The sequence below is a fragment of the Puma concolor genome, chromosome B2, assembly GCF_028749965.1.
Source record: "Puma concolor isolate L17-30 chromosome B2, mPumCon1.1.hap2, whole genome shotgun sequence".
In the NCBI taxonomy this organism is placed as follows: Eukaryota; Metazoa; Chordata; class Mammalia; order Carnivora; family Felidae; genus Puma; species Puma concolor.
In genome coordinates, this window is record NC_141671.1 from 6,268,858 (window position 1) to 6,282,304 (window position 13,447).

General features: G+C 38.6%; 1 long non-coding RNA gene across 2 annotated transcripts in view; it reads left to right on the top strand.

Moving 5' to 3' along the window:
• The window catches only part of LOC147580694 (uncharacterized), a 442,720-nt gene that overhangs the window by 347,726 nt on the left and 81,547 nt on the right, over window positions 1-13,447 (top strand). The gene's annotated exons all lie outside the window — the stretch shown is intronic.

Genomic DNA, 13,447 nt, shown 5'->3' on the forward strand with positions numbered 1-13,447 from the left:
CACAATATATTAAAATAGGATATTTTATATGGTTTAATCTCAATTTTTGTTGCCATTTTTATTAAAATATAATTCGAAAGATAGCAGATTTTAAATGTACAGCTTGATTAAATTTTGCGTATGTGTACACCCACATAATAAACATCTAGATAAGAATATGGAACGAGACCAGATCCCAGAAGTCATCCTTTCCTCTCCCATATATCACCACTAATCAGACTTACCTTATTGTGGGTTGGTTTTGCCTATTTTTCAGTTTAGATAAATGCAATCATTTACATTCTTTTTTGTTTGGCTTCTTTTACTCTACATCGTGTCTGTAAGAGTTTTCCAGATTGTTGTATATAGCAGTACATTGCTCATTTTAGTTGCCGCATAATATTTTGCTGCATAAGTAGGCCGTCATTTATTTATCCATTCAAGGGTTCTGATGGGTGTAGGTAGTGGTATCATACTGCAGTTTTAATTTGCATTTTCTCAATGACTAATGATGGGGATGATATTTTCTTCATTTATTGGACAGTCCTGTATTCTCTTTAGTGACGTGCCTATTCAGATCCTTTGCCTATGTACGAAAGATGGCTGGTTTTCTTTTTTATTGTTGATCTGAGAACTTTACATACTGGGGATGAAAATGTTGAGTAAATGTGTTAGAAATACTTCCTCCTCTTTCATGTCTTGCATTTTTACTCATTAATGGCATCCTATGATGAACAGAAGTCTTCGTTTTCATGTAGCCCGATTCATAAGTCTTTCCATTAATGGTTAGTGCCTGCAGTCCTCTTTAACATATTTTTACTTACCCAAGAACACGATGATTTTATTCTGTTTTATTCTGCAGACTTTGTTTTGCCTTTTCCATTTCCTCTCTTTTAAAGGACACGTATTTGCTGATAAGGAATTCTCTTTTGGTAATGTTTCATTACAGCACTTTAACAATACCATGCTATTGTGTTTGGGCTTCCTTGGTTTCATGTGAAGAGGCTACTCTGTGCCTGATAAGTAACCCTTTGAAGGAAATATGTCCTTTATCACTTGTGGTGTGTTAATTTCTTTCTTTCTTTTTATTTTTTATCAGTCTGAGCATGATATGGCTAGACACTGTTCCTCTTGTATTTTTCCTACTTGAGATCTGATGTTGTGACTTAATATCTTCAATGGTTTAGAAAAAACAGCTAGTATTTCTTCACATACTGCTCCCTTTTACCTCTTCAGTTAAACATTTTTTCCTGTATGACTTCTGTCTTTTGTACTCAACATGTATGTTTTTTAAAAATTTTTAATGTTTATTATTTTTGAGAGAGAGGCAGAGAGACAGAGAGCCAGCAGGGAAGGGGCAGAGAGACAGGGAGACACAGAATCGGAAGCAGGCTCCAGGCTCTGAGCGCTCAGGACAGAGCCTGACGTGGGGCTCGAACTTACAGACTGTGAGATCATGACCTGAGCTGTAGTCAGCCGCCCAACTGACTGAGCCACCCAGGCGCCCCCAACATGTATGTTTTTGACTCTGTATCTATATCTGTATCATCTATCATCTGTTTCCATACCTACATTATATCTATACAGTAGGGAACTTAACTTGATAAAATACACTTTTGAAAAAACCTGTTATTAATATTTAATGTAAAAAAATTAAACACTTTATCCCAAGAGTGGGTATAAAGCAAAGGTGTCAGCTGTCCTCACTTCCATTCAGTATTGTTCTGGAAGGCATTGCAATAATTTAAGAAAAATAAATGTATGATTTGTGTATCAAATTCTATGAAATACAGAAGATAGTATTGAACTGGTACATGAATTTGCAAGGCCTCAGTATACAAGAACAATGATAAAAATAAATTATATATTTTTGAGCTGAGGGAAGTCATGGGCTTCCCTCGAAAATAGGTGTGACCTTGAATTAAGCCATTTTCTTTAGCCTAAGTTCCACCCAACCTTTTGACTTGGTGAGTCAAATAAAAAGTAGTTCATGATGGATAGTGCTGGCTGTTCAGTCATTTGGAATTTTGTGGTCAAGTGATTTACCCCTTATTTAAGGAGAGACATTTGGTTAAGTATACTGGAATAAAGGCTAATTAATCCCATACATCCCCACAAAACCCACCAACCCAACAAAATGATGATAAACATTGAAGAAAATATTCTCCATGGGAATAGGAAATGGTGAAAATCTTGAATGAAAACACAAAGCAAACACCAAATACTGTGGAATGTGGATCAAAATGAATAAGGAAGATTAAAACTCACAGAAACACTCAGATCTTGAGGAGGAAGCATATTTCTTCATATATAAGTGTGTTAACCCTAGGAGTTCTCTCCCATCATCCTGCATTAGATCAATGAGATACCAGGAATATGAGTATGCATCTGAGAGACCATTTTGCCAATTAAAGAGGTATAAACTGATCTTTGATAAGGGCTCCAAGCATACACAATGGGGGAACGAGTGTCTCTTTAACAAATGGTTTTGGGAAAACTGGATATCCATATGCAAAGAATGAAATGGGACCCTATCTTATACATAAAATGAAGTTAAATGGATTAAAGACTTAAATGTAAGACCTGAAACTGTAAATCACCTAGAAGAAAACTTAGAGGAAAAGCTTCTTGACATTGGTCTTGGCAAAGTCTTCATGAAAATGACACCAAAAGTACAGACAACAAAAGCAAAAGGAGACGAGAACGACTGTGTCAAGAGAAAAAAGAAAGAAAGAAAAAAAGGAAAGAAAGACTGTGTCAAACTACAGAGCTTCTACACAGCAAAGGAAATAGTCAACAGAGTCAAGAGGCAACCTATGGAATGAGAGAAAATATTTGCCAACTATATATCTGATAAAGAGTTAATTTACAAAATACATAAGGAACTTCTACACTAAATAGCAAAAATTTAAAAAATACTAAAAAAATAAATTATACATTTATACATTAACAATGAAAAACTGGCAATTGAAATATAAAATATTTCTATTTACAATACCACCTAGAATAGATGGAATCTCTAGGGATATGTTTAAGCACATGTTTAAGAGCTCATCACTGGACTATATAAAGCAATGCTGAGAAAAATTAAAGATCCTAAATAAATAAAGGATATATATCATGGTGTTTGATTGGAAGATTCAATATCACTAAGGTATCAGTTCTTCTCAAATTAATTGATCGGTTATGTACAATTCCAATAAAAATTTTAGTAGACTTTTTAAAATAGAAATTAAAATACTGATTCTAAAATTTATGTGGAAATATAAAGGACCTAGAATAGCCAAACAGTTTTGAAAAAGGAAAAAAAAAAGGGTGATGGACATATGCTATGTGTTTTCAAGACTTACAGTAAAGTCTATCAATTAAGACAATGTAGTATTGGCTTAATGGTAGAGAAATGGATCAGTGGAATAGAATAGTAAGTCTAGAAATTGGTGCACACATACATGGTAAGCTGAAATTCAACACAGAAACAGAGGTAATTAGGGACACCTGGGTGGCTCAGTCGGTTAAGTGTCCAACTCTATTTTGGCTCAGGTCATGATCTCATGGTTCTTTAAGTTTGAGCCCCTCATCGGACTCTGCGCTGGCAGCACAGAGCCTGCTTGGGATTCTCTCTCTCTGCCCTTCCCCAGCGTGTGCGCTCGCTCTCTCTCTCTCTCTCTCTCAAAATAGATAAATAAACTTAAAAAAATAAATAAAAGAAACAGAGGCAATTAAATAGGAAAACAATAGGTCTCAACAATGGTGCTAGAACTACTGGATATTCATATGAAAGAAAAAACAAACCTTAATCCATAACTCACACCATACACAAAAATTAAGTTGAAATGGATTATAAACCCTAAATAAAAGTTAAAAGAAATCCTTTTGAGGAAAACAAAGGAGAAAATGTGTGGCTTTGTTACAGGCAATGATTTCTTAGACAGAAACCATGAGTACTAACCAAACAAGAAAATATATTGATAAATTACACTTCATTAATGTTATAAAGTCCTGCTTTTTTGAATGACACACTAAGAAAATGAAAAGCAACAGATTGGGAGAACACATTCCCAATACATCTATCTGACAAGAAACTCTCACAACACAATCAAAATAGCCAAATAATCCAATAAAAAATGGCAAAGGCAGTTCTTCAAAAAAGCAGAGTTGTGAATGGCCAATTAGTCCGTGGTAAAATGCTCAGTATCATTAGTCATTATGGAGATGCAAAGTATGACCACAATGAATAGCAGCATAAACTCATTACAATGACTGAGATAAAATACAAAAAAAAAAAAAAAAAAAAAATTGAAATACCAACTTTTGGCAAGGATGTGGAACATCTGGATCTATCATCTGTTGCTATTTGGGAATACAAACTACTCTGGAAAACATTTTACTACTTTCTTATATACTTAAGCATATTCTCACCAGGCAATAGCAGTTCCACCCCCAAGCATTTACCCAAGAGAAATATATATGTGTAGATAGATAGATAGATAGATAGATAGATAGATAGATATGTACCCACAAAAAGGCTTGTATATGAGTGTTTATTACAGCTTTACTTATAATATCTGCAATCTGTAAACCAAAGCATCCAACTACAATTGAATGGAAAACCAAATTGTGGGATACTCAGATAATGGATACTATTTCACAATAAAAAGGAACATAACAAAGATAGGACACAAAACAGTACATACTTTATTATTATATATTTATATATTCGCATACACACACAGTGTAAGTCTGTACACAATTCTAGAACACGTGAAATTAATCTGTAATGGCAGAAAGTATTTGGTTGCCTGGAATTGGAGGGTGGGTGGAATTTTTGCCAAAGCATCATGAAGGAACTTTTGAGGAAATGGAAATGTCTATTTCATAATTGTCATGATGTTTATATGGGAATCTTCATTTATAAATTCATCAAATGATATAATTTAAAGAATGTATTTATTGTAATTTAAAGTTTAACTTAATGTAATTCTTGAGTTTTCAGTGATTGGACATTGAGAAAAGAAAATACTGGTAGTTCTGTGATAATGTTATCCTTCTCCAGAGGAATTCTAATATTTGTTTTCATCATCTCTTCCAGTAAGCTAGTCCTGGTATAAAATCCCCTTAATCCACCAACATGGATGTTCAGGATTTGTCATGGCTGTTTTCTCTGGTCTGCCCTTCTTCCTAAGGCATAACCCTTAATTCTATGTTGTTGCTCTTTGGGAATGCTTCAATTTCGAGCCCTTTGTTTTTACCCTTCACCTTGGCTCCCCCAGAATTCCAACCTCCATCTCCAGGGCTGCCAATGTGCTGCTTTGCTCTTTGTTTCCCTGCTGTACTTTCTGCTGGATTCCCCATGCTTCCCTCATGTATGTACTCCTTAAGAATCTCAACATGCTAAGATGGGACACTGTAAGCAGAGGTTTACCTCTTTTCTCTTTGGGGCTCCGAATCACTGGACTCATCTGGGAAATATATGAAGAAGAGCTGATAAATCTGGTTTTGTTCGGGTTTGATGTGGAATACGAACAGATGCTCATGGCCCGTTCATGGGAGTGTTGACAACAGAGTAGGATTGATACACTCAGGATGGAGTCACACAAGGCTGGAAGATACATCACCACTCAAATCCTATTAAAATAATTTGTTCACTAAACAAATATGTGTTCTGGTTGCACATTATTTCTGCCTCCTGAGTCTCTGGCGTTATCTGAGGCAAAATTATCCAGAGCTCCTGGAGAGCAGGCTGCATGCCTTTCTTATTTGCCTTTGCATTTCTACAGTCTAGCAAAAGACTTGGCTAGTAGTCGGTTCTGAACAAACATTTGATGAATTAAGTTTATTTTTGTCTGCTGTGCTGTGGAAGAAAGAAAGGCACACACAATGAACAATACATTTGCCATTTTCATATATTGCTATTTGTGATGTAAATTGGTTCAATACTTTTGGAAAGATATTTAGCAATAGATACAAAAGTTATAAAATTACATATGTTTATTAAAATCCAACTTCTAGATGCCTCTTCTAAGGAAATAATAAAAAAAGAGTAGTTTTGATGAATCTCTTCACCAAAGCTATTGAAAATTCTTGATAAAGCTGTAATGAATAGAAATAGTAATAATGTCTAACAATAGAGAATATGAAAGAAAATATGCTAGTTTCAATACTTGGGAGTTATTAAAAAGATAACTATGGCTACCATGTAGAATGTGGAAAATGTATCCTCTATATTAAATTTAAAAATTAGAATACAATGAATGTATACTATACAGTTACAACCATATAGAATAAATAAATATGCTAGAAAGGCATACAGAAGATAATAGTTTTGTAGCATGGAGGGTTCATAAATTCAGATGGGCACTGAGCAGGTGCCCATGAAGGTGAGCCGTCTGAACAATCCCAGTGGGTGGTGGGTTTGAGAGGGGAGAGGGCATCAGTGAGGGCTGCTAGAGTTCAGCTCCAACTTTGCAACTCAGAACTCAGTAACCAGAGGAAAATCTCAATGTCTTTGGGAGCAAGATATGTACTATATCTTATCTAACTCACAGTGGTTTTTTGTGAAGCTCACATGAAAAAAAAGAAGGTGAAAAAGATCTTGAAACTAATGCATGATGCAAATACTGAATGGCTATCCTCATTCTTACTGGCATTTATACCAGTAATGATGATGCCACTGAATCTTGAAGGTTCTTAATATTAAGGAGTCCCTTATCAGCAAATACATAACCATGGAGGCGGAGACCTTAAATGTCAGGCTGGCAATATCAGTGGTAGGAACAAGAGCCAGGTTGAATGTTCCAGATTAGAGGAAAGGGTAGAGAGAACAGGAAATCTACTGTCTGCTACTACAGCCATCATTCTCCGTATCAGAGGGTTCGCCCTACACATGGGAGCACAACCCTGTAGATACACAACACAAATCTCCAGTTAGTATTTGCTAATCACTAACTTTCTCTCCTGAGAAATCATGTTCCCAGTGTTCAGTCTAAAAATAATTATATTTATGCTATTTGCTACTACATAGCGATTCCATTCTCTTTCCCTGCATTATTCGTGCCTTCAGGTGCTACACTCATTGGAACAAGAGCTAATTCTTGTTTTGGCACGGTTTGTCCTACTTTTGTGCACTGCTTATAGAATTCTAGTGAAACGGAATGCTAAAAACAGGAATGCAGAATAGAAATAACCCCAAACATCCCAGGAGAACGTGAACTCGGTAATGTATATCGAAGGGGATAAAATTAGATTGTAGCAAAGGAAGGCTGAATGACATTTCCTGTTTTATCTTTGACTTTCTGCACGACCTTGGAAAAATTACTGTATTCAATGCCATAGTGCCACTCTGATTCAGACTCCTGCTCATTCGACCCAGGCTTCTGCAGCTTGAATAGCTGCGGGAGGGCACGGGCTCTCCACTTACTCATGAACCATTAAGATTTACTAGGGTCAGCTACTCGTGGCTGTCACTTCATGATCCCGTCATTAGTAATTTCTTCTCAGCTTTCCTAAAGCAGTCATGTGGCCTTCCAGTTATCTTCTTCTATAATATGACTTCTGTATTACTCCTATAAAATGTTCCGAGACTGTCTTTTTAATGATATTTCATCTGATTCATACTAAATATGTCATTCAAGTTCCTAGAATGCCCTCTCATGTCATCCGGGAAAGTAACAACGCAATGGAAGCTCATGTACAGGTTACTGAATAAGTGATTGCTTATCAAAACTTTGAGAAAGTCAAGGAGTGCCTGGGTGGCTCAGTCAGTTAAGTGACTCTTGGTTTTGGCTCAGGATGTCTCACGGTTTGTGAGTTCGAGCCCCACGTCTGGCTCTGTGCTGGCAACATGGAGCCTGCTTAGAATTCTCTGTGTCCCTCTCTCTCTGCCCCTCCCCTGCGTGTTCGTTCTCTCTCTCTCTCTCTCTCTCTCTCAAAAATAAATAAATAAAAACTTAAAAACCTTAAAAAAATAACTTTGAGAAGGTCTTTCATAGTCATGCCTCATTAACACAATAATAAGGGGAGATGGTCTACCAAAGAGGCTAGTCTCAATTCAATAAATGCTAGTGTCTATTCTTCCTTTCTTTACCTGCTTTTTAAGGATGCACTTGAGCTGTATGTAGGCCATTCATTACCTTTATTTTACAAATTTAAGAAAGTAAAAAGGTTCAGCGAGCCTAAAAGTCTAATTTTCCCAACACCTAATAACTAGGAATTTGGGATGACTGGACTCGAGCCTGTTTATTTATTATTAGTTCATTAATTCATCAGCTCAATGACCAACATTTAAGAGTCAGCAATATTATTGCTACTGTTTCAGACACTGAAAGCTTATATTCAAGCGATTATAAAACTTCCCAGCATACCATGTTCCCCAAAATGGGTCATGGTCTTCCTAATAAGGATCTTCTAATCTATGATGATTGGATGAATTAATAACATTATTTTTTCATATTAGTCAGTTGTTCATTCACCAAAAAGAAAAAAAACACTAATGAGCTGCTTTCTATATATAAAATACAGTGATAAATACAGTATCACAGTGTGTGTGTGTATGTGTATACATATATACATACATATATACATATATATATATATATTTCATCTAATTTTTTTCTTCATGAATTTGCAACAATCTGTATATTTAACAAGGTCATTGCTAATAGAGGTTAGGTGATATAAGAGAAGAAAATGGCATAATGGGTGTTAGAGAAATAACATAGACTGGGGCTCCTGATTGGCTCAGTTGGTTAAGCATCCAACTTTTCTTGATCTTGGTTCAGGTCTTGATCTCAGGGTCATGAGTTCAGGCACCACGTTGAGCTCTGTGCTAGATATAAAGCCTAATTAAACAAAAAACAAAAATAAAACAAAAACAACAAACAAACAACAACAACAACAACATGGACTTTGGCATTAGAGTCAAAATTGAATATCGGCTCTTCCGTTTATTGGTTATGTGCATCAGGACAAATTATTTAAATTTTCTGTTTTAATTGTCTCCTTTGGTAAATTGGAGATAATCCCACCTTCAGGGGATCCGAGAAATATATAACAGATCTAGAACATGACCTGAAGCACAGAAGTGTTCAATAGGCATTAGTTTTTCCCCTGTTCGTAATGGAAGCTGCCATATTCCGGATGCTCCTATACCACTGAGGAAAGCATTTAGGTCTGTGGTACTAAGGTACCCATCACAGTACCCATCATGAGGTCATGGATCATGTTCACCAAAATCTCCTCCAGACTATTGACTAGCTTTCAGACTATTGACTAGCGCCTGCATGCTCTCCCTTCTACAGTTCGGCATGATAGAATCTGATGCACTTCTCTGCCCATCCCCTCCACTCCTTGGCCATCCTCTCCTTGCCCTGTCTCAAGCATCAGGGATCAGCACAGCCCCTTGTATGGCCATTTACATCTTGAAATATTCTCTTTCTCCTTGCTGTCCTCTGGGTCTCTCCATGGAGTGGCCACTTGCTTTTTTCACACCCCGTATCTGTCAGGACCAGGAAACGGGGTTGGAGTCTGTCTTCAAATCTATGGCCACTTGGAGATCATCTCCTTGCTTGCAGTGAAGTTGCTGAATACAAAAAAGAAAACAAAACAGCCTTCCCTTAAGAAACTATAAATAACTACCAAAAAAAAAAAAAAAACCTACAGTGGAACTTAGATATCATTTCTGTCATCTGCTCCTCTCTCAACTCCTTCTCATAGCAAAATTAACAAAATGGTTGTCTACATACGTCTTCACTTGATTACCCCTATTGATGATTCTATTTCTCTGTAGCCATTCTAGTCACATTGATGCCCCACCCCAGGCCCCTCTGAGAGGGGTGGTGGGATCAAAATTGGACCCAAAGTGAAAACGGTCTGGTACATTCTACTATAGTCACTTTGGGTTTTCTTTGGTCCCTTCACATAGTTGCTCAGACTTCTAATTCGTCCCCTTGCCCTGCTCCTCTCTAGGATAGCAAACAGTTGTATGAAGGGCTTTACACATCTGTAAGGCTTGTGACACAAATACTATATATTCTCTGTGGAATCTAAAAAAACTAAGCTCATAGAAACAGAGGGTAGATTGGTGGTTGCTGGGGGAAGGGTGGGATAGAAGGGAAATGGGTCAAGGTGGTTAAGGGTTGTAGATTCCAATTATAAAATGTGTAGGTTCTGGAGATTTAATGTTATAGCCTGGCAACATAGTTAACAATGTTGTATTGTATAACTTGAAAGTTGCTAAGAGAATACGCATTAAAAGTTCTCAACACACGTGCGCACACACTAATTATAACTGTATGAGCTGACAGATATATTAACCTTATTATGGTATTTTGCAATATATACACATATCAATTATTATGCCATACACTTAAACTTACTCGATGTTATATCAGTTATATGTCAATAAAACGAGGAAAAATAATTCTTTTCCTAGAAAAAAAATGATTTTATTCTAGAAAAAGTATTATTTTTCCCAATCACAGGGTCGTTGTAGAAAAATTGAACAATACGGAAATAAGTCTTATCCTCCAGAAAACAAACAAACCAAAAGTCTGCGTGGCCTTGGAGGCAAAAGGTCCCCAGACTCCAATGCTGGTTCTCAAATGTGCCTGCCTGACAACTGCTAATATATGGGCTAAGCCATTCTCGTCTCTGATTGTTTTGCTGACATCTGCTACCGTCTGCAGTCAACGAATTCATGCTACAGTCAATTCTGCTCTAATGATTGTTTTGAAAACACGATTGATATATTAGGGGATAATTGAGCATAAATCCTGCCTTCATTTGCTTTGCTCATTTTCCCGAGTGGTAAACACAAGGGGAATGCTCACAACTGCCCCTGGCGGAGCCGAGCCCTTGTGGGCACACAAAACGCACACAGGCACGCACCTCCGTCATCTCCTGCTGCCTCACTATACCCATGTGGCCGGACCCCTGCCTTCCCCATCCAGTGTTGTAACTTCCTGCCCTCCCACTGTCTCTGGAACTCCCAAGCTGCAACTCTTCTGGTCTCCGGTTCCACCTGCAAATCCCAGGTCTAACTAATTCAAGGTATACTGCCATGTTTTTGGAGTATTTATTAACCGTGTAGGATTTTTTAACCACTTACCATGTATAAATTGTGCTTCCATTTTTATTAAGTCCCAGTACTTATTTTTACGTGTCACTCATCAAAATTTTTGAGTGTTTTGTCCAAGCCTCATCTTTCCAGGAAGCCTTGAAGTTTTTATTGCTCCATTTGCCTAGTGTGGTGATTTTGGGGAATGCCTATGCCTCCTAGAGCAGCACTGACTATACAACCCATTTAGGCTAAGCCAGGATCCAGCTAACCTTTTCTTATGACCTGCTTCTTTTCGGCGGTCACTGAGGCTACACCCCACCTAAACTTTCCACCTTCCCTTTTATACAAATCCTGGTCTAGAAGCTTGACCTTACACTATTCTCTGTTCCCTTTCCCACTCTTCACTGACCCCCAGCAGGTTTGCAGGCCCTGAACTCATTTTGTCCAACATGGTGGGGCTGGAAAGGTCCAGGAGGCCACTGCACCCTCTCTGTGTCACACCATCAATCATGCCCATGTAGATGGAACAGGTCACCTGTCACAGGGACCTTCTGGAAACCCGGACAGGGCAGGATAAGAGTCCCTCTATCCTGAGCCCTCCTCTCGGCTCCCCTGGGCACATCCTCCATCTGGGCTTTGGAGAAGCAGGAGGAAGAGGTGAGGGTACGTGGCTTCAGTGTGTCCTTCCTTCCGTGGTTCCCTTTCTGCCTTCCCTGGTCCCTGCTCCATACACCTCAATCTGTTTTCTGCTCTGACACTCGCCAGAAACTGCTCTTGGTAACGTCTCCAAGACCTTCCCTTCACCACGGGCAGTGAACAGCTCTCTGTCTTTATTTGATGGTATCTGTTACAAGACTTTGAAGCAGGTATCCTTCCTAATTTCAAAGTGGCCTGCTTGACCTGTGGCCTCCCTGGTGGTTCATCCCAAGTTTGCTTCTCAGACTCTGCTCCAGAGTGACTTCTCAATTTGGACTTCCTGGGGGTTCAGGCTGGAGACCTGCCTCTTCTCTTTTCTCTGTGTCCTCTCTTTTAATGGCTCCATCTACCGCTGTGGCCTTAGGTGTCATCCACATGCTGGCTTTCTCACATCTAACCCACACTTTCCTCTGAGCCCTACACATATGTCTGGCTGGTAATCTCTGCTAGGAAGTGACAAGGCATCTTAAACTCAACCTGTCCAAACTCATGCTGTACCCTCACTGGATTTTATTCCCATCGCTCCATCTCAGATTTGGACAGAGCTCTTCCCATCCTTGCCAGAATGGGCTCTTTACATTATCTGCTCTTTATGTCACTAGATTCTCATTGAGAGTCTGGCTCACAGGTATGTGGTATATAGAGTCTGTTGTCTGAAGGTTTTCTGCATATGAAGAAGGTGTAGATGGCCAGGAAGAATAACACATAATAGTGATGGTAGGAAGATATGCAAAGAGAATTTTATTCTCAGATATTGCTGATAGAAATGAGAGTTTTAATAGCTTCTCTGGGAAGAGATATGGAGCCATCACTTCCACTCCTGAGAATCTCTAACATTGAGATAAAAACACCAATGCAGAGTAAAGATGTTTAAAACAGCATTGTTTATAGTGGCAAAGAGTGGCAGTGAGGATAAAACCCATCTACGGAGAGGGATAGATCAATGGCAATGCAGCCATATCAGGCAATTATCATGTTCCCGAGTAAAAATGACTGAAACTTATACAAGGTAATTTGGATAGAGTTCCACAATGACTGACTCAAGCTAGAAAAAGATGCGTCTGATATCTTGCGTGCTTGCAAACATTTTTATGTGATTGAGCCTGGAGAAAGGTATCCGATTGGAGGTGGGAGAATTTGGGGTATGTTTGCCCTTCTTTATTCTTTTATCGGGCACACACACATGAAATGTTCACATAAATTTCCACAAAAGTTACTCTATTTATGAGAAACCAGAGCAACCCCTCTCCTTCTCTGCTTGCCCTCCCCACTCCCCCACTCCTTCCACGTTTTCCCCATCTCTGTCACCGCACCTTATCCAAGGCGACACAGATTGTCAGCACTACTGCAATAGCCTGAGACCTCTCCCGACCCATTCTGCACCCAGCCGCTAGAACAAACATGAAAACGTGACTTGTACCTTCTCACTTTCCAAATGAGTCTGCCTTGCACATAGTATACAGTCTAAACACCTGACCATGACCCTGGGTGATGGCCCCTGCCCGACTCATGTCACGCTGCCGTCTTCATTTGTTCACTGTTCTGGCTGCACTGACTAATGGGATTTTTGAAAATGCCAAGCTCTTTTTTGTCTCTCCTGGAATGTTCCTTTTTGCACCCTTTGCTCCTTCATGTCAGTGCAGTTTTCTGCCTAAATGTCGTCTTCTTGATATAGTAGGGAGCAGTCTGCAGAACAAATACATCAGGAAACAAACA